Source organism: Chiloscyllium punctatum, chromosome 2, assembly GCF_047496795.1.
Source record: "Chiloscyllium punctatum isolate Juve2018m chromosome 2, sChiPun1.3, whole genome shotgun sequence".
Classification (NCBI taxonomy): Eukaryota; Metazoa; Chordata; class Chondrichthyes; order Orectolobiformes; family Hemiscylliidae; genus Chiloscyllium; species Chiloscyllium punctatum.
In genome coordinates, this window is record NC_092740.1 from 123,101,420 (window position 1) to 123,121,964 (window position 20,545).

The window sequence follows — 20,545 nt, forward strand, 5'->3', positions numbered from 1 at the left end:
ATAGCTTTGTAAGTTATTTTACATAGATGGTTTTTGCATACTGTTTTCTCCCAAACACTGAGTCGCAAGTTATTAATTACAGCAAATTCTTTCCTGTTTGTATCATACAAAAACTGTTTGTGCCACATTCATGATTTTAGAACTAGTATTACTTAGAACAGCAATTAAGCCCTTTAACCCAACTAATTTACAAATGTTCATGCTCCAGACATGCCTCCTCTTAACCCTCTTTTGCATATCCTTCTATACCTTTCTCTCTTCATCTTTATCTAGTTTCCTCTTAAATACATTTATGGCACTCACATCAACCAGTCCAGCGAGTTCCATATTCTAACAACTTTATTTTTTTTAGAAGTACTTCCAAAATTTCCTAATGGATTTATTTGTGATCATCCAATATTTACAATTTCAAGTTTTGAACCCTAGAAAGCCCTTGTATTATTTTTAAAGGTGTATTTTTAATTTACAACTCAACCATTAGTTTTCTGGAGAAATGTCCCCTAGTCTATTATTAATAATCATAGCCCAGGTCATTGTAGCAATGTAATCTGAAAGGTGTAGTTCAGAATCTTACAAAAGATGCAGTGACTGTGTGGTATTTGCCTAGAAAGTTTACATTTCTGAGGAGTAATTGGTCTGTCTGGAAAAAGTTCCCATTTGAGTTACCCAAATCCGAGATCTTTGAGGATTCCAACTTAGTTCACTGAATAGTTAGTCAGGGAAGGTTATAGGGATTAAAAGCTGCTGCAATTCCTGGGTAAGTATAAAAGTGACATACGCGCACTTGCCCAGATACCACTATCCCCTACCCCAAACCACACAGTTACGCACCTTGTATGCACAAACATACCCAAATTCCTCCACAACCCCACACACTCGCATGCATACCACCCAACTAATTCCACCTAAACCGAACTGAAACCGTCACCTACCCACCTGCCCTCCCAACATAGCAATCCGGCCTGACATTCCTAGCAATAACATCCCCTGACCTGCCCTCAGCTATCTAACTTTACACAGTTTATAACTTTTCAGAGGTTTTGGAACTTTAAACCTGGAATACAATACTTAAATAAGGGGCTGTGCTTGGCCTGCAGCACTCTTGAGTTGAAAGACTCGTATATCACGTATGCGCAATGTTTCCCAAGAGCCCTGAATGTGAGGCTGAGTCAAAAACAATTGACCTCTGGGGCAGGGTAAGAGTGAAGGAGTGGAGTGGCATTGCTTCAGTTAGCCCATTGAATGTGACCCAACTTAAAATCGGGTGGAAAACTAAAGAACTGTCCATTTTCTTAAGCAACAATAAAATGTGTGCCTTCTATTCTGGAGAAAGGTCTTTTTACAGATTTACAACATGAGAAGCTAGCTACATTCATTAAAGACAAATGGAATAATAATCAAGGAAAACCACCACAAAACACAAGGAAAATCCCTCAGTGATGTCGGTTTGTTAAGGTGCATTTATTCTAGATGTAGCATTAAGTCTGACAAAAGTCATCAGATTAAAATGGGAACGGTTGCTTTCTCCACACTGCTGTCAGCCCTGCTGAGTGTTTTCACCACTTATTTCAGATATTCTGCATCTGCATTCATTTGCTTTTATAAACTTAGCCATTCCTTGTCGTGAAAGTACAACACAAAGGGACAATTTATGTTTCAGTGACTGTACTCATTTTATTTTGTCTAGTTTCATTTTGGTTGACTATGATTTAAAAAGCGGAGTTCACTGTGGGAACATTAGTTTTATGTTCTTTTGTTGCCAGTTGTGTGTGTTCTCTTGGGCATCAGGTGTTTTGTGGTTCATTATAAATGTAAAAAAATATGAGCCTTCAAGCAGAACACAGCATATTAATTAATTTCTTGAGCCCAGCATGCAACCATATCTCCTGGTACAAAAGGGTGATTATTTCAGCAGCCAGTTGAATCATTACTTCAGGTATTGTGTTTAATGGCATGTCTCATTAAAATTCTGATACAATTGCTGCCCATTTATGTTTTAAATAGTCCAATAAAATTATTTGATTACCACATTAGAATTTTAAAATTTGTTGCATGCATCCAAACTCTGATCCCAATGGTTTGTATTTTGGGCTGTCTGTGAAAGCAAGCGCTCCTGGAAGGCAAAGCCAAAGCAGTAGCAATGGAGAGGACAATATTTCTCAAACTTGTCTAAATGGAACACTTGGTGGCTTCTGGATTGAAGATAGCAGGGTGCTGCAGTGGTGTTAGAAATCCATGGATGGGGATTTGTTAGCTGATACTTCGAGGGAAGATAAGTTCTTACTGCGCAACCTGAGAAGATCCATGAGTGATGAATTAATATGGAAAACAATATGAAGTTTTGTTATATTTTTCATGCTAATGGCTTTCAAAGTAAATATCCCTAATATACTGTGGGGTTTTTTCCCTGTATTAGGACTAGTCTCCACTTGGGCCTTATTTTCTATACTAAATTTTAAAAAACCTTTTCAGACATTTGTATTGTTACACCTAAGTCAGGAGAGATGAATCAACTTCTCTCTTCACTTTTGAGCTGGTTACAGCTGAGTTTGAATTTCACAGGGAGGCGATGTTACCACTATATTTAGTTTCATGTAAGAGATCTGACAGCCAGGTTCCTTGAGTGTGCAATTAGTTTTATTTCTCAAACTCATGCAAGCAAAGATGCAGAAGTTCTAAACGAGCTGTTTGAAAGTTACAAGCTTTTCCAGCTACCTGCGAGCACGGGGCTTGGTGAACTGGAGAGTTAGAATGAGCAGCACAGTTTTCGATGACCTTCCATTTTATGGAAGGTAGAATGGCGCACAGGTAGTGTCTCTACTCCTGGACCGAGAAGTTTGGGTTCAGGTCCCACCTACTCCAGAGGTATGTAATAACATCTCTGAACTACTTCAAGTATTGTGATTAGGGGTATACAAAAACAGAATGTGGGAAGTCAGCCTTGAGTACCTTTTTAGCTCCTTTAGTTTGACATAGGATAATTTAACACAAAGAAAACCTAAAGAATCACAGAGAATTACAGAATTATTACACCATAGGAGGAGGCCATTGGCCTGTTGTGCCTGCACTAGTTCTTCAAACAAGTATCATAATCTCCTATTTTCTTCAGCACCCCACCACCCCTGAACCCTTGTAGAACATTTCTGTACAAATAAGCGTCCAAAGCACCCTTCAATGCTCAATTGAACATGCCTCCACCAATCTTCCCAGTTGTACATTCCATACTTAACTACTCACTGAGTGAAAATGATTTTTCTCCCAACATTCGCTGAGTGAAAAAAGTTTTTTTTTCCTTCTGGAGGATCGGAGGCTGAGGGATGACCTTATAGAGATTTATTAAATCATGAGGAGCATGGATAGATGAATAGCCAAGGTCTTTTCCCCAGCATAGGAGAGTCCAACACTAGAGGGCATAGGTTTAAGGGGAGTGGGGGAAAAGATTTAAGAGGGACCTGAGGGGCAACATTTTCAGGCAAGTGGTGATGGGTGTATGGAACAAACTGCCAGAGGAGTCAATTACAACATTTAAAGGCATCTGGCTGGTTATACAAGTAGGAAGTGTTTAGAGGGAAAGGAGCTAAATGCTGGCAAATGGGATGAGATCAGTTTAGGATATCTGGTCAGCATGGACGACTTGGACCGAAGGGTCTGTTACCATACTGTATAAATCTATGTCCCTGTGTAATACCACTGTTCCATAAGATCTCATTGGATATTGTTCTAGCAGGTTGGTTGCAATTATCGCCGCTGTGTCCATTTTATTTTCCTTTTTGATAAATCTCAATGGGGTCTCATCACAGTATCATTCCAATATTTCATGCATATATCATAGAGATGAACAGCACAGAAATCATAGATGTCTACAGCGTGAACACCAGTCCTTTGTCCCAACTTGCGTCTGCTGCCCAGTTTTCATGACTCGTCCCATTTTCCTGCGTTTGGTCCATATCCCTCCGTACCTATTACCATCCATGTAGCTGTCTAAATGTTTTTTAAATGATGAAATTGTACTTGCTTCCACCATTACCTCTATCAGCCCGTTCCAGACACTCAACATCCTCTGTGAAGAAATTGCCTCTCTGGACTCTTTTTTTTTTGTATGTATCTCCTTAAACCTATGCTGAAAATGTGTTGCTGGAAGAAGGGCTCATGCCCTTGTTCAGAAAATGTGTTCAGGAAGAAGGGATCATGCCCGAAACATCAGTTCTCCTGCTCCTTGGATGCTACCTGACCTGCTGTGCTTTTCCAGCAACGCATTTTCAGCTCTGATCTCCAGCATCTGCAGTCCTCACTTTCCCCTCTCCTTAAACCTATGCCATGTAGTTTTAGACACCCTAACCATCGGGAAAAGCTATCAACTGTCTACCTTATCTATGACTTTCATGATTTTATAGACCTCCATAGGGTCACCCCTCAGTCTCTTATGCTCCAAGGAAAAAAGTCTCAGCCTGTTCAAACTCTATTAAGATCCTCAGAATATTAGTCTGGGAGCTTTGGATTATTGTATCGATTATGGAGTCATACAGCATGGAAACAGACCCTTTGGTCCAACAAGTCCAGCTGACCATGTTCCCAAAGCGAACTAGTCCCATATGCCTTCGTTTGGCCCATGTCCCTCCAAATCTTTCCTGCTCACATAATTATTTAAATGTCTTTTGCATGTCTAACTGTACCTGCATCCACCACTTCCTCTGGCAGCTCATTCCACACATGAACCACACTATAAAAAAGCTACATCTCATGGCCTCTTTAAATCATTGTCATCTCACCTTAAAAATATGCCTGCTGGTTTTGAAATCCCCCACCCTGGGAAAAAGACTCTTGCTATTCACCTTGATTATGCCTCTCAATAAGATCACCCCTTATCAACTACATTCCAGTGAATAAAAGGCCCAGCCTATCTTTAGAACTGAAACCTTCCATTCCCAGCAACATCCTGGTAAATCTTTTATGACGCCTCTTCAAATGATATAATTGTGCATTTTCTTTTGAAAGTAATCTGGTCAGTCTCACCTTTGCCATCACTTTAAATCTGTCTCTATTGACGATCAACGCTGAAAACCGATGATTTTATTTATTTATTCTTTCTAAACCCTTCAATATTTTAAAGCACCTCAATCAAATAGCCCCTTTATCCTTCTCTGTTAGGAGAACAAACCAATCTTCAATCCCTCTTTTCTGGAAAGATTCTGGTAAATCTTTCCTGGAAACCTCCTAACATTTACGTCTTGGCTGAAGGGAAATGTAGTACTTAGAACTGAATATAGCAGTCAGCCAGAATCACACTACTTGTGTTTTATATCGGTATAGCAGTACTCAGTAGCTTTTTTACTCTATAATAGGGTTGATCTATGATGAGAGGCTGAATAAGCTCTCTGGATTTCACAAAAGTGAGTAGTAATCTCACTGAAACATTCAAGATGATGAAGGGGCTTGACAACAAGACATTGCTTCCACTGGCTGTGGAATCTAAAACAAGAGGTTACAGTTTCAGGATAGTTTGATCATTTAGGAATGAGACAAGAATTTTTTTCATTGTGAAACTTTGGAATTTTCTACCTGAGAGTTTTAACCTCTCAATTATTGGATATGTTTAAAACCAAAGAAGGATTTTTAGTCTCAGGGAATATGGGGAACAGGTGAGAAAGTGGAGCTGAAGCTCCGGATTAGCAATGATCATGATCGACAGACCACAGAGCACTCTTATTCCGACATCTTACATTCTTATGCGCTAACCTTTTAAAACTTTAAAGACATTTGGTTTGACAAAAAGTAAGCACCATCTCTTACCTGGTGCTGGAGGGTTTGTTGTCATTTCTGTTGAACATTCAAATTCGAGCGATTCCTACTTTATCACCATGCCATTGCCATTACCTCCCCATATTTCCTGGCTTCATCCCTGTCTCCTCTTTTGAAAGCTTATCCATGCTATTATTATCCCTGGATTTCATAACTGATCTGAAGAAGGGTCACTGGACTCAAAATGTATCATCTTAGTGCGCTATTTTCTGTGGGAGACAATTCAATTTCAATGTAGGATATGTTTGGCAGAAAAAAAATAGTTTCAGCAGAAAGGCCAGATATTCCAATGACCAGATAGCTGTCAAAGCAACATAGGCGGGGCTTAGAACCCTATGGAAAGCACTATGCAGCTGACCCTGGGGAAATTACATGGGAAATTGAGAATTCCAATGAGCAATTATCCTCTATCAGAAATCCTCTTTAAAAAGCCCCAAAATATCAGAATTCAGAGGGTTAGCGAAGAAAAGTTGGAAGAATAAAAAAATTGTAGCTGTCAACCCAGCACTGACTTTCCTTCCCTATTCCCCTTCCCCCGCCTCCAAACTACAGCCCTGGGACAATACATATCCGTTCCTTGATCCGATTCAGCCAGATCAACCTCCATGCAACTGAGCCAATACTCTCACTGAACCCAACCTGACATTGCCCGCTCCCCCTCACAAGTTGATGCCAACATAGTAGATCCCTTCAGCCCACTTTGACATTCCAATTCATAACATCCAACAACAACTACACACCCCCCCACCCCCCACCCCCTTGCGTGTGCGCAAACACTGACGTAAATTTTTCCTAAGCACTCATCCACTTGCATGGTCCTCTACACACTTCCACCTCGCTCATCTACCTCACCCACCTGCCCTATCTCCTCACAACCTCACATTCTTGCCCTTTTCACAATAGCCTTCAAAGTATCTGCTGGATACGGACCTCAGAGTATGGCTATTAAAGGGGCTGTGGCATCCATGCTGATACTCTACATTTCTAGATTGTAGATTTGTAATAGGAATTTCCTTTTCCAAGAATCTCTAGTGCAATAGTCAACTAAAGGTAACAGTATTTTAAAATTCTGATTAGAATTTCAGAAATTGGGTTTCTGAACTTAGTTGAAAATATTATAATGAAGGCGTGTTACAGAGATTCGGCTTGAATTAACAATGATTCATGGAGTAATTGGAGAGAGACTATTTGCTCTGATGGGACAGACCAGAAGAGGATGGGAGATATGGTCTTAAAATTAGACTGAGGCTGTTTGAGAAATGCCAGGAAGCACTTCTCTCTATAAAAGAGTAGGGAAATTGGGAACCCTTACAAAAGGTCGTTGACGCTGAGAGGAGCAAGCGAACATTACAACGTTAAGAATGAAAATTATTTACCTTAAGCAGCTGTATAAAAGTTTCCAGAATCAAGCTGAGTCAGTGAATGTGAGATATAACTCAACAGCTGCAACTTTCATATCAACTTAATAACTAAGTCAGCACTAATGTTGTGGAGGATAAATTCCTGCTATGTTGAATGATATGGCCTTCTGGAACAGTCCATTGAGGAACCAACTAAGATCAGGCTACTCAGATATTGTGTATAATGTGAAAGGATTGACTGATTAATAAAAATGCCTTAAACGATTCTTGCAGACCAACAGGAACCCTGCTTGACCTTTCTTGTATAATCAAAAATGAAAAGTGAATTTACAATGTTGTTTGGGAAAAAATGAACAAGGGGATGCTTTTGTAACCACATTTTTATTGTGTCCCAAGAGTGTTTGTATTAAAATGAATCAGATTTCCAGCATCTCTAGTGTTTTGCATTATTACAATGAATACTTTAATATTTTGTAATGTGCCCATCTATAAACAGTTTAATTGGTCATTCATTATCTATGGGATCATCTTGTGCCTACTTTGGATGCCGTATTTACCTAGATCATTACAGTTTAAAAGTATTCCTTATGTTATAAATTATTATTTTTCCTTTGTCAGGTGACACAAATGTGTAATTGTAAGGTTATCTGTTTTTGTTAAGAAAACTAATCGGTCTTTAAAATGGCTGCCAGAAGTCACAAGACTACCCTTGAGGATTCAGCTGGTATTGGGATCAGAATACTTGTCCTAAGAATAAATCACAAGAAACGTTTTGAAATTCAATGAACACTTCTGAGGGTGAACAAAACCCCAAAGGCACTGTTTCCTCATATTAGCTCTTCCAGTCTCACCAAGAACCCGATAGGATGACAGCCATTCGAGTTAATGTCTGAAATAGTTAAGTTAAATTACTTTGACTAAAAGACAAAGTCTACACCTATCCTTGCCCAAATACCTACTAAGGAAACAATAATGTGACAGTTTTGAAAGAGCAGCCATTTTAAGTTTTGATCTGTATAAAAGTCTGGCTGTGAGCAATCATTTTGTGCAGAAATCATGAGAGAAATATCTTTAAGCAGTCATTTCTCAATACAAGAGATACAGAGGGCAGTGTCTAGCACCACTGTACTGAACCAGCCTATCCAGAACCACAACCTCCACTGCTATCCGAGACCTGATTGATCCTGTCGACCTCTGGGAGCAACCTCTAGCTCGTTGACTGTTGAAGCCATCACAGCTGCTATTGTGTTCAACCCCTTCCCTGCAGAAAGAGTCTTCAAACAAACCAGGGCAGCAACAATAATGAACATTCATTTCATTTTCATCTCCAAACATTATTCTCATCCTTATTTAAACATTTACTTTCGTATTTTAGCTAATAACTATTGCGGAAAGTTAAAGTTCTAAACTTGCATAACTATGTATCCTTTTATCTCACTTGCTGTGTTTTTAGTGTGAAAGAGAAGAGGCAATCTCTGGAGTACCAGCCTTTAAATAAAGATCTGTTATTCAAAGGATAAAATAGTGCTGCTGGTTACTCTTAAATTGAAGCACTCAAACTAAAAAGGAACTTTAAGAACTCATACAAATTCATAAATTTATAGACTACTTGGCACATGCTTGGAGTAGTTGTGACACTTGCTTTTATTTGATGGTTACAGACATTGGCAGCCATGTACTGTAACAAAATATTCATTTGTGTTAATCTGAATTTTGAAAAGTAGTCATGAGAAATATCTCAAATTCTGAATCCTTGCTTAACCATAATAAGTCCCTTCTCTTGAGGACTAGTCTAGCCCTCAAAATATTAAATATCTTTTTCTATCCTGAACAAGATCAGGATTAACTTGACCTATTTTCCAGTCATAACTTATTAAATAGTAAATCAACCAAGACATTATTTAGAGAACTGTATGTCAGCCAGGAGAACTCCTCAGCTCTTTTACGCCGAGCAACAGCTCCAGTGAGATAAAAGTAATCGTCAATATATGCTAAAAGCAGAAAAAAAGTCCTTTCTAAACTACCTGCTTCACTGTACTGAATCAACGTATTTACCTGTAAGATTTGATGTGGCATGCAGCTTTGTGAAAAGCTGGTATAATTGGCTCAAACACCAACCAATATACAACTTGTAAGAAGATCACCCTGTTACCATGGCATCATTGATCATGACTGAATCAAAGTGCCACACAGCTTTATTGTGATATGCCTTTTGCATTGGGAAGATTCACATGCTTTTAATTAATTCATGGAATGTGAGTATCGCAGGCTGGGTCAGTGTTTATTGCATATCACTAACTGCACAGTGGGCACTTGGAGTCCACCAATTACTGTGATTTGGAGTCATGTAGACCAGACCAATAACAATGACATTTGTCCCTTCCTAAAAGACATGAATGAACAAGGGTATGTTTTTACAACAATCAATAACAGATTTATAGTCACTTTTTATTCCAATTTTTTTGTTTGAAAGTATCCAGAACATTAATATAGGATTTTGGATTATTAGTGCAGTGACCATAAACATTACAGCACCACCTCAGTCCAAATCACACACTGTTTCAGAAAAATAGCATTGAGTTAATAGCAGTGATTTCCTCCAGTGATTTGCTTTGTTTAAACTAGGGAAGAGCAACAGTCAGATTAACTATAAATTTGTGTTTACAAGTCATGCCAATGTTTAAGATTGTAATTTTAGTGGCTGTTTTATGACTAATTGTGTTGCATCTGCTAAGGGGTGTCCAAATGAAACCTCAAACTTCAATTCTAATTCTATTGAAGATGCCACACTCAAAATTCTACACCCTATCCTGTCAAGGTATGTAATAAGGCACAGTAGTTCAGTGCTTGTGTCCTTAATCATATATGTCATATTAGACACATTTCTAATTAACTGCACTTCCATTAGTACATTCTGAATGCTGAGAGTTAAAAGTTCCAGTCTAGAGACTTAAAACTGTACAGCATGAAAGCAGACCCATCAGTCCAACTTGTCCAGGCCAAACAGATATCCTAAATCAATCTAGTCCCATTTGTCAGCCTTGGGCCCATATCCCTCCAAACCCTTCCTATTCATATACCTAGCCAGATGCCTCTTAAATGTTGTAACTGTAGCAGCCTCCACCATCTCTTCTGGTAGCTCATTCCATACATGCACCATTCTCTGCATGAAAAAGTTGCCCCTGAGCTCCCTTTTAAATCTTTTCCCTCTCACTTTACACCTACGCCTTCAAGTTCTGGATTTCCCTACCCTGGGGAAAGACCTAGGCTATTCACTGTATCCATGCCCCTCATGATTTTATAAAACTCTGTAAGGTCACCCCTCTACCTCCAATGCTCCAGGGAAAACAGACCTAGCCTATTAAGCCTCTCCCTATAGCTCAAATCCTCCAACCCTGACAACATCCTTGTACACCTTTTCTGAACCTTTTCAAGTTTCACAACGTCCTCCCTTTAGGAGGGAGTCCAAAATTGAGTGCAGTATTCCAAGAGTATCCTCGTCGATGTCCTGTATAGCTGCAACATGATCTCCCAAATCTATTACTCAATGCACTGACCAAAAAAGGCAAGCATATCAAAAGCCTTCTTCACTTTGCTATCTACCAATGATTCCACTTTCAAGGAACTATGAACCTGCACACCAAAGTCTCATTGTTTCGCAACACTCCCAGGACCTTACCATTACGTGTGTAAGTCCTGCCCTGATTTGCCTTTCCAAAATGCAAATTTATAAAAATTTATAAGATTTATATAAATTAAACTCCATCTTTGGCATATTGGCCTATCTTGTACTTTGAGGTAACTTTCTTCACTGTCCACTACACCACCAATTTTGGTGTCATCTGCAAACTTAATAACTATACCTCCTATGTTCACAGCCAAAGCATTTATGCAAATAATGAAAAGCAGTGAACCGAGCACTGATCCTTGTGAATGCTTATTGAGGGAGGGCTGCACTGTCAGAGGTGCCACCTACTCACTTGCATGGATGAATTAGATTCATTGGACGCAATTTTAAACAAGATATGAGCAAGCAACACAAGTAGCCGATTTGGTCCTTCGAGCCTACTCCACCATTCAATAAGATGATGACTGATCTGAGTCTAATCTCAACTCTACATTGCTGCATATCCCTGATAATCTTTCATGCCCTTGATAGTGAAGAATCTATCTATCTCTGCCTGAAAAAATATTTAAAATCCTGTATCCACTACCTTTTGAGAAAGAGAGCTCCAAACACACTTAACCCTTTGGGGGAAAAAAAGGTTTCTTCATCTCAGTTTTAAATTGGCTCCCCCTTATTTTAAAACTATAAATTCTAGTTCAAAATTGACAGGACACTAGGAAGCTCAGAAGAACAAAGGGATCTTGGGGGCACGTCCACAGATTTCTGAAAGCAGCAGCACAGGTTAATAGAGTAGTTATAAAGGTATGTAGGACACTTGCCTTATAAGTCATGCATGGATTTTACGAGCAGAGATCATGCTTGGTTAGGACTTTAGTTAGGCCATAGTTGGTGTACTGTGTGCAGCTCTGTTCGCTGCACTATAGGGAGGATGTTATTGCACTGGAGAAGAGGGGGGGGGAGAAGAGGGGGAAGGGAGAAGGGGGGGAAGGGGGAAGGGGGGAGGGGGGGAAGGGGGAAGGGGGGAGGGGGGGAAGGGGAGAGGGGGGGAAGGGGAGAGGGGGGAGGGGGAGGGGGGGGAAGGGGAGAGGGGGGAGGGGGAGGGGGGAGAAGGGGGGGAAGGAGGGGGGAGGGGGGAGAAGGGGAGGGGGGGGAGAACGGGAGGGGGGGGAGAAGGGGAGGGGGGAGAAGGGGAGGGGGGGGAGAAGGGGAGGGGGGAGGGGGGGAGAAGGGGAGGGGGGGAGAAGGGGAGAAGGGGAGGGGGGGGAGGGGGGGGAAGGGGAGGGGGGGAGAAGGGGAGGGGGGGAGAAGGGGAGGGGGGAGGGGGGGGAAGGGGAGGGGGGAGAAGGGGAGGGGGGGGAGAAGGGGAGGGGGGAGGGGGGGGAGAAGGGGAGGGGGGAAGGGGGGAGGGGGAGGGGGGGAGAAAGGGGGGAAAGGGGGGGGGGAGGGGAGGGGAGGGCTGCTCACAAAGGAGATCCACCAAGTTAGTGATGGAGGATTTTGGCTGTGAAGAAAGACTGAATAAACTCAGATTGTTCTCTTTAGAGCAGAAAAGGTTGACTGTACCCGATTGAGGTGTATACGATTATGAGGGGCTTGTGCCAAGTCAATAAAAATCAGTGGTTCCCCTTAGTTGAACCTTCAATAACAAGGCAGCATAACTTTAAGGTGAAAGGCAGGAGTTTTAGAGGGGATTGGGGAATTTTCTTTCACCCAGAGGATGTTGGGAATCTAGAATCACTGTCAGGAAGATTAGTTAATGCAGGAAATCTCACAATCTTTAAAAAAGTTTTTGGATGAGCACTTAAAATGTCAGAATATTTAAGGCCAGAGCCCAAGTGCTGAAAGTGGGTCAGGTGGAGTTTTACAATAGTTCTTTTGGTGAAGATTCAGTGTGCTGAAGGCCCCTCTGGACTGCATGATTCTATGATTCTCCCACAAGAGCAAACATCCTTTCAATATTAACTGATCAAGTCTCTTCAGAACCTTGTATGTTTCAGTTAAGTCACATCTGAGACATTCTTGACCCAGCACCTAGGAAGCAACATACCATCCTGGAATTTCATTTGCAGCCACAGAAATATCAATCTCTTCCCCTTTCAATTAAATTCCCTATTACTATAGTCTTCCAACACTTACGCCTCGCCTATACACCAAACCCAACAGTAGTGCAATGAATTTGGATGCTGCTCATTTCCTTTAAGAGTTCATTCCCCTCTACAGTATCCAAAGCGATATATTTGTTTTGCAGGAAAATAGCCACAGAAGGTTCCTGCACTCCCTACCTAGCCCTCTTAACCTGTCTGCCTGAGGAGTCTCAGCCCATGAAGTGACCACCTCTCTCTGTGTGCTATCCACAACACTCTCTGATGGACAGATGCTCCTCAATGACATCAGTCATTGCTCCAGCTCCAAAACCCAGGCTTCCAGGAGCTGTAGCTGGAGACAGGTCTTGCACATGTTCCAGTCCCAGGCACTGGAACTGGGTGTGACTTCCTACCTGGAACAGGAGGAGCACACCACAGCTTTGAGCTCTCCTTCCATGCTTTTCTCCTTTAAAATAAGCCATTGGATTGCCCTTAAAATCAAATAATATTAATTATTCTTCTCTGGTTCTCTGGACTATTGTCCTTTCAAACTTTAAAGCCAAAATAAAAACCTTACAAACTATAAGCATAAAAATGGTATAAATACTCACCCAAAACTACTCACCCAATCACTTCCACTTGCTTGCATCACTTTTTGAATCCTGATGTCTCCTCAGGAGTTCCATCTCTAGATTCAGTGATAGATCACTGCTCCCCACCAGGTATACTCTCTCCATAATCTCTGTTGCTCTGGTCTCATTGCACTGCTGCTTTTAAATGGTTCTCTTCAGTGCTCCACTCAGCTGCTTCCTACCAGGTAAGCTCTCTCTCTTTCTCTCTGGTGCGGTCAGCCACAGCCTGAGACACTCCCAGAATGGTATCTCAATAAGAAGGTAGCAGATTAGCTTTATGCACAAGACAAATATACAGAGCAAAAAGTGAAGAGAACAATCTTAGGTGAGTTAGATGGAGTCAAACAGATTCTGTACCATCAGCTTGAAGTTAGCAGAGTTTGAAGCAGAATTTAAACTCAGCTGTTTCAATACCAGCAGACAGCTTGCCATGGTTGGAGTCTGTGAGAATCAGACAAGCTCATTTAAAACTTCAAGGTCCAGCACACAAGGTCCAAGGGCCAGGTGGGCATATACCATGAAGCTTAGTTTCAGGGAATAATGTATCCTGAGAAATAAAAATGTTTATTGTTCAGCAGAAATGACTTGAGTGAATACATGACTGCAGAATGAATACAAGAGAAAGTTTCAACACAAAAAGATGCTAAAGACATCTGCTTGTACACTCCCCAAGAATATTCCTCATCATCTATGGGAAAAATAAAGTCGCAGCAAGCAAAGTGGGTTGTATCACCAGTGACAGATCTGACACAGTGGTGCTTAGGACCAGTAACTGTTCTTAAGATAAATGAAGAACTATGATTGTGTGTGAATCTCACTCAGTTAATCAGTGAGTTAGAAAGGAAATCCATCCTATCTCATCTGTTCCATTTAGTAAATGTACAAGCTACCTGTATCACATCTTGGAAGTCTACACCAAATACTCTGGAAGCTGTCATGATACCTACATCCCTGAGAAATTTCAGATTCATGTATCAATTCAAGGTCTGGTTGCCTTACAAGGATGCCTGTTGGCAGACAAGGGCCACCTTCTGCAACAATGGTTGATGACTCCATAATGCAATCCCCTCTCTGAAACTGGGTGTAGATACAGTGCAGCCGACTTTCCCACTCGGACTACAGTGGAACAGACAGTAGGCCTCCTGAAGATGAAGTTAGATTGGTCTAGGGTGCCTTCAGTATTGATGAGAGTGAGCATGGTGATGGAGGGGTGAGGTGCATTCATAATGAGGTGAGCAGTGGAGAATTTTATGAGATAACCTGCTACAGTTCCTGGAAAGAAACCTTCATTGAAGTTCCCAAAACTAAAACTTAATTGACCTTTGATGAATTTCAGCCCATAGTTTTTGGTTTATGTTGCAATCCATAGAGTGGTGGCACTGAACTGACAGTGTTTTCCTCCCACCTCAGTCGTAACTTTTATAATGTTAATTTTTTTTTAATTAAGAAAAAAGTAAACTACTTGAATAATATAGCAAGAAACCTAGGGTGAAGATGTGGTATAATTATCATGAAGATGTAACTGATTTTGATATCAGCAAGAGGGTAGACACTAATCTGGAATGAGCATGTGAAGAGAGAGGAGTCTTAGACATTGCAAAAGAGAGCTGTATTTGAGATACTGTTGCATACAAATGTAAGCAAAGGAGCATTACATAAAGTATAGAAGAGCCTTACTTAGCGACAAAGAGTAATTAGCTTCAGAAGCAGAGTATGTGGAGACACCCAGAACCTGTTAAACTCCAGACCATTGGATTGTATTGACTTAAAGCATCAGGTAAGGCAAGAGGTGCTCTCCAAACTGCAATAATTCGCCCACAGAAATATTTAATCGCACCTTGCCTGGTTCTTAAATCTGAATCATCTGGTGATTGTTCTAACAGTGGAAAGTTGTTCCTTGTTCACTCTATCAAAACCCTTCAAATTTTGAATTCTTCCTTTAAATCTCCCTTAAATTTAGCTTTAGAGCAGAAAGGATTATCTATGGAAGAATTGCACTGTGACTCATTACTTAAATATATAATCGCATTATGTCTGTTGTTCATTATTTGGACAATAAACTAACTTAGTACTTGATATCTAAGATAAGCTTTCTTCAATGGTCACCTCTGGACCTTTCAAGTTCCATTCTTGTTCCTCTCTTATTCTTTGATTTGCTGTAGCTCCTTAGAAACATCCTGCACAGTCATTGAGCCTGTATGTGTACTGACAACACCTAGCATTACCTCCCTGACAATGTGCTCCCGAAAACTGACCTTGACTCTGATTACTTTCATAGATTTTCTGCAAATGTTCCGCATATTGTCCACCTGTGAGGGCAAACAAAGCCTAGGCTTAACAAAGCTATGAAGCCTCGGTGAAAAGGGGGTGATTTTTCCTCCAGGGCCAACTTACTCTGTTATTTCCACTTCCAGTATCCTCTCTGCCACTTCCGGAGAGGGTAAAGTCACTCCCTTACTCTCTAGGATGGTACTTAAACTCACATCCTTCTGACTCAGAGACAGTTGCCAACTGACCTTCAGTTGGCAAAACATGGACTGCTGGGCTCCTTTAAGCTGGGAGCTCCTGCCTGTACTTTCAGATTTTGCTGAGAAATTCTGCTTGGTTACAAAGAAGATGAAAATAAATCTCCATGATATCTAGGGAAAATAGACATTGCAGTACAAAGATGAAAGTGAAACAAAAAACAGGAATTGCTGGACATACTCTGCAGGTCTGGCAGCATCTGTGGAGAGAAAGCAGAGTTAATGTTTCAGGTCAAGTGACCTTTCTTCACACCTGGACCTATAATGTTGACTCTGCTTTCTCCCCACAGATGCTGCCAGACCTGCAGAGTTTTCCCAGCAATTCCTGTTTTTGCTTCAGATTTCCAATATCCACAGTTCTTTTTTTTTGTGCAGTGCTGTGTAATGTGTTTCACAAGCATAAATAAATTATTATTCCTGAGTGTAGAAAGAGAACAGCAAGTATTGACAATTATCCTTTCTTAAATAATAGTACTTAATTCAAATCTATTATAGCAAATGAATTAAGTACTCCTATTGAGCAACAGTGTTAAGGCTCACAGATTATAAGCAGAAATAGGATTGAGATTTAGAACAACCATGATCTGAATTAAATGTCCCCACATTGTTCCTCTGTTCTCTTTGATCTTGATTTACCGTGGGAAGGCATCTGTGGAGACAGGGCCTGACCATTTCCTGCACTTGAAACAGGAGCTATCAGATGGCAGTGTGAAAAATGGCTGCCTTTGAACAGAGTGTAACAATCACAAAACCAGCTGACAATTTTTACTGTCACATGCTGAACAACAGCACTGTCAACTGTTAGCTATATTCGGAATGCTGTGCTCCAGAAATACATCCGTCTACAGTATTACTATTTTTATCTTGGTAAGATAATCCTTAACTATTTCTTATTATCATTGTCATCCTTAAACTAAAATGGTTTGGTGTTACAGGATATATTTTTCAGGTATTCCAAACCCAAGAGTGCCTGCTCAGTTGATTGTAAAATATTATAAAAGGGAAATAAAGAAGTTGCTTTCATGTAAGGCCTTTCAGGGTATTTCAAAGTGCAGAGCAGCCAATTACATACTTTTTGAAATATAGTCATTAGATTAGATTAGATTACTTACAGTGTGGAAACAGGCCCTTCGGCCCAACAAGTCCACACCGAACCGCCGAAACGCAACCCACCCATACCCCTACATTTACCCCTTACCTAACACTACGGGCAATTTTAGCATGGCCAATTCACCATTATAATGTCTTTAACATTGCAGCCAAATCACACAGGGAGCTCCCAGCTAGCAAAGAGATAATATATTCGTGGTTTTTTTTAATCTCAGTGATATCGTTGCAGCAGAAATGTTCCTTGTGCACTAGCAAGAACTCCCCTGTTCATCTCTAATAAAAGCATTCTCCTGGTGCCCTCACAAATGTTCTGTCATCAGATTAGAGTAATTGATCATCTGTCATTCATTGGCTATGAAGCACTTTGGGCTATTCTGAGGACGTTAAAAAACACTATATGAATGCAAGATATTTTTCACATCAATCTAATAATACGAGGCTGCACAGATTTCCTCTTTCATTTTTGATGATCTCCAGGACTTGTTAAGAAATGGCTGTGGAGTGGGGTGAAGGTGGAAATTACACAGTGAGAGGTTACAAACACTTGAGCGACACCAGGTTTTTTTTTAATGGGATGGGGGTGTCACTGGTGAGATTTGTTGCCCACCTTTAATTTCCTCTGAAATGATTGACTTGCTCAGCTATTTCACATGAACCTCCTTTCTTTAGGCCAGACCAGGTAAGGATAACAGATTTCCTTCCCTGAGGAATATTCGTGATCTAAATGTGTTTTTGCATCAATCAGTGATGGTTTCATGATCACCCCAATTTATCAATTGATTAAAAGTAAGATGTATTTCAATCCATATCCCTGGAGCATTAGCCAGTGACGTTTGTACAATACACCATCTCCAGCTCAAGGTCTCATGCTTTTGCCTCATAACACTTGCTTGTTTCTTGAACTGGTACACGAGTTCAGAAAATTCAAATGTTTTCAGTGGGGCTGTTGATATTACATTGGCTGTAGCAAGACGTTCCACCTTAAAGAAGCAAATTCCGAATTTGGATTCACTGTAAGCAAACTGTATTTTCTAACTAGTCAATCATACAGTGAGATTGATTGATGAAGGGAAATTCTGAGCCTAGACTGTTCCTATCTTCATCTTGGGAGTAGATAGCGTGTGTTTACTTTCTGCTGAGGAAAGAACAGGTGTAAGCTCTCAATCCTCGCAAGCTGCTCTACCATGCTATTAGATCATGATTGAGCCACATTTTAATTCCACTTACCTGCCTTGATTCTATGAACCTTACTACCTTTACCCCACAAAAATCTATTTATTGTGTTCTTGAAATGTTTAATTAAGATGCTGTACTCAGCACTATGCAGAGGGAGAGAGTCCCAGATTTCCAAGATTCTTCGGGTGAAGAAGTGGCTGCTGACATCATCCCTGAAGGGGCTACTTCCACTCTTCAGTTTTTTTGTTTGAGATTGCAACACCAGAGCAAATGTTTTATTCTATCAAATCCTTTAATCATCTTAAACACCTCAATTAGATCACCCACAATCTGCCATATGCAAAAGAACAGCCTGCATTATGCAATCTGTTCTCATGCTCTCGCCATTTTAACCCAATCTGGTTATAGTCAGAGAGATGTACATCACGGAAACAGACCTTTCGGTCCAACTCCTTCATGCTGACCAGATATCCTAACCTAATCTAGTCCATTTGCCAGCACTTGGCCCATATCCCTCTAAACCCTTCTTATTCATATTCCCATTCAGATGCCTTTTAAATGCTGTAATTGTACCAGCCTCCCACCACTTCCTCCAGCAGCTCATTCCATACACGCACTACCCTCTGCGTGAAAAAGTTGCCCCTTAGGTCCCTTTTAATTTTTTTCCCTCTCACCCTAAACCTATGCCCGCTAGTTCTGGATTTCACCATTCCAGAGAAAAGACTTTGTCTATTTACCTTATCCATGCCCCTCATGATTTTATAAACCTCTATAGGGTCACCCCTCAGCCTCCGATGCTCCAGGGAAAACAGCCGCAGCCTATTCTGCCTTTCCCTATAGGTCAAAGCCTCCAACCTTGGCAACATCCTTGTTAATCTTTTCTGAATCCTTTCAAGTTTCGCAACATCCTTCCAATAAGAGGGAGATCAAAATTACACACAATATTCCAAAAATGGGCTAAACAATGTCCTGTTCAGCTGCAACATGACCTCCCAACTCCGATACTCAATGCTCTGATTGGCAGAATGGCTAGTGTTCCTGTCTGTGATCCATAAGACTCTAAGTTTGGATCCCATCCAGGACTTGACAGCCAGGGATAGTGCATCCAAAACACTGAGAAACAGGTTGGAAATATTTCCAATGGCAGGTGATAGGAGTGACAGACATTCCTGTTCCTAGACAGACATTCCTAGAAAGAAAATCAGAACCTTGGCAATCACTGTCCATAACTCCAGACTACAACCTGCATATAATGGTGCTTGTTGTCACAATATCTTGGACTCTGAGTGAACTGTGGCACATCACACCATCATTCTGGTGAAGTCCCTCTAAGGCCTATGTATCCTTCTTGAGATGCAGTGCCCAAAACTGAATGCAGTGCTCTAAATATAGTATACCCAGAGCTTCAAATAACTGTAATATAATATCTACACTGATGCCTGATTAATGCTCCCTATCAATGAGGCTAAGATCTGACAGCCTTAGGCAAATGAGACTGCAAAGCAGGTAATTGGTTGAAAGTCAGGTTATCCTTCAGTTTGATTTTTTTGTTTTCAAACTTTGAAATAAACATATGCGGCTTAGAAGTTCATCAACATCCTTAATGAAGTGTTTGGTAACTTGACATTTAGAGGCATTGACCCATGTAATTTCAATTGATATGCATTGGCCAGTTACAGTCACATGGAAATGGAATGGATACTATTTATTTATATACATGAATAGACTATACATATAAAATATGCTGGAGGACATACACTTCAACTTTAATCCATGAATTTAAAGGGATAGGAAGTAAACCTTCCAGAGATTATGGAGCTCTTTTTCCCTCAAGGGTTTTATATTTCCACTTACTCACAGACTTTCCAACAGGCTTTTTTATGATACTTTTTGTCAATGAACTTCCAAAAAGTGCAGCACTATCTCTGCGAACAGAACAATTGTCAGTGGGTGGCACGGTGGCACAATGGTTAGCCCTGTTACCTCACAGCGCCAGAGATCCAGGTTCAATTCCTACCTCAGGCGACTGACTGTGTGGAGTTTGCACATTCTCCCCATGTCTGTGTGGGTTTCCTCCAGATGCTCCGGTTTCCTCCCACAGTCCAAAAATGTGCGGGTTAGGTGAATTAGCTATGCTAAAATGCCCGTAGTGTTAGGTGAAGGGGTAAATGTGTGGGTGGCAGGTCAGTGTGGACTTGTTGGGCTGAAGGGCTTGTTTCCACACTGTAAG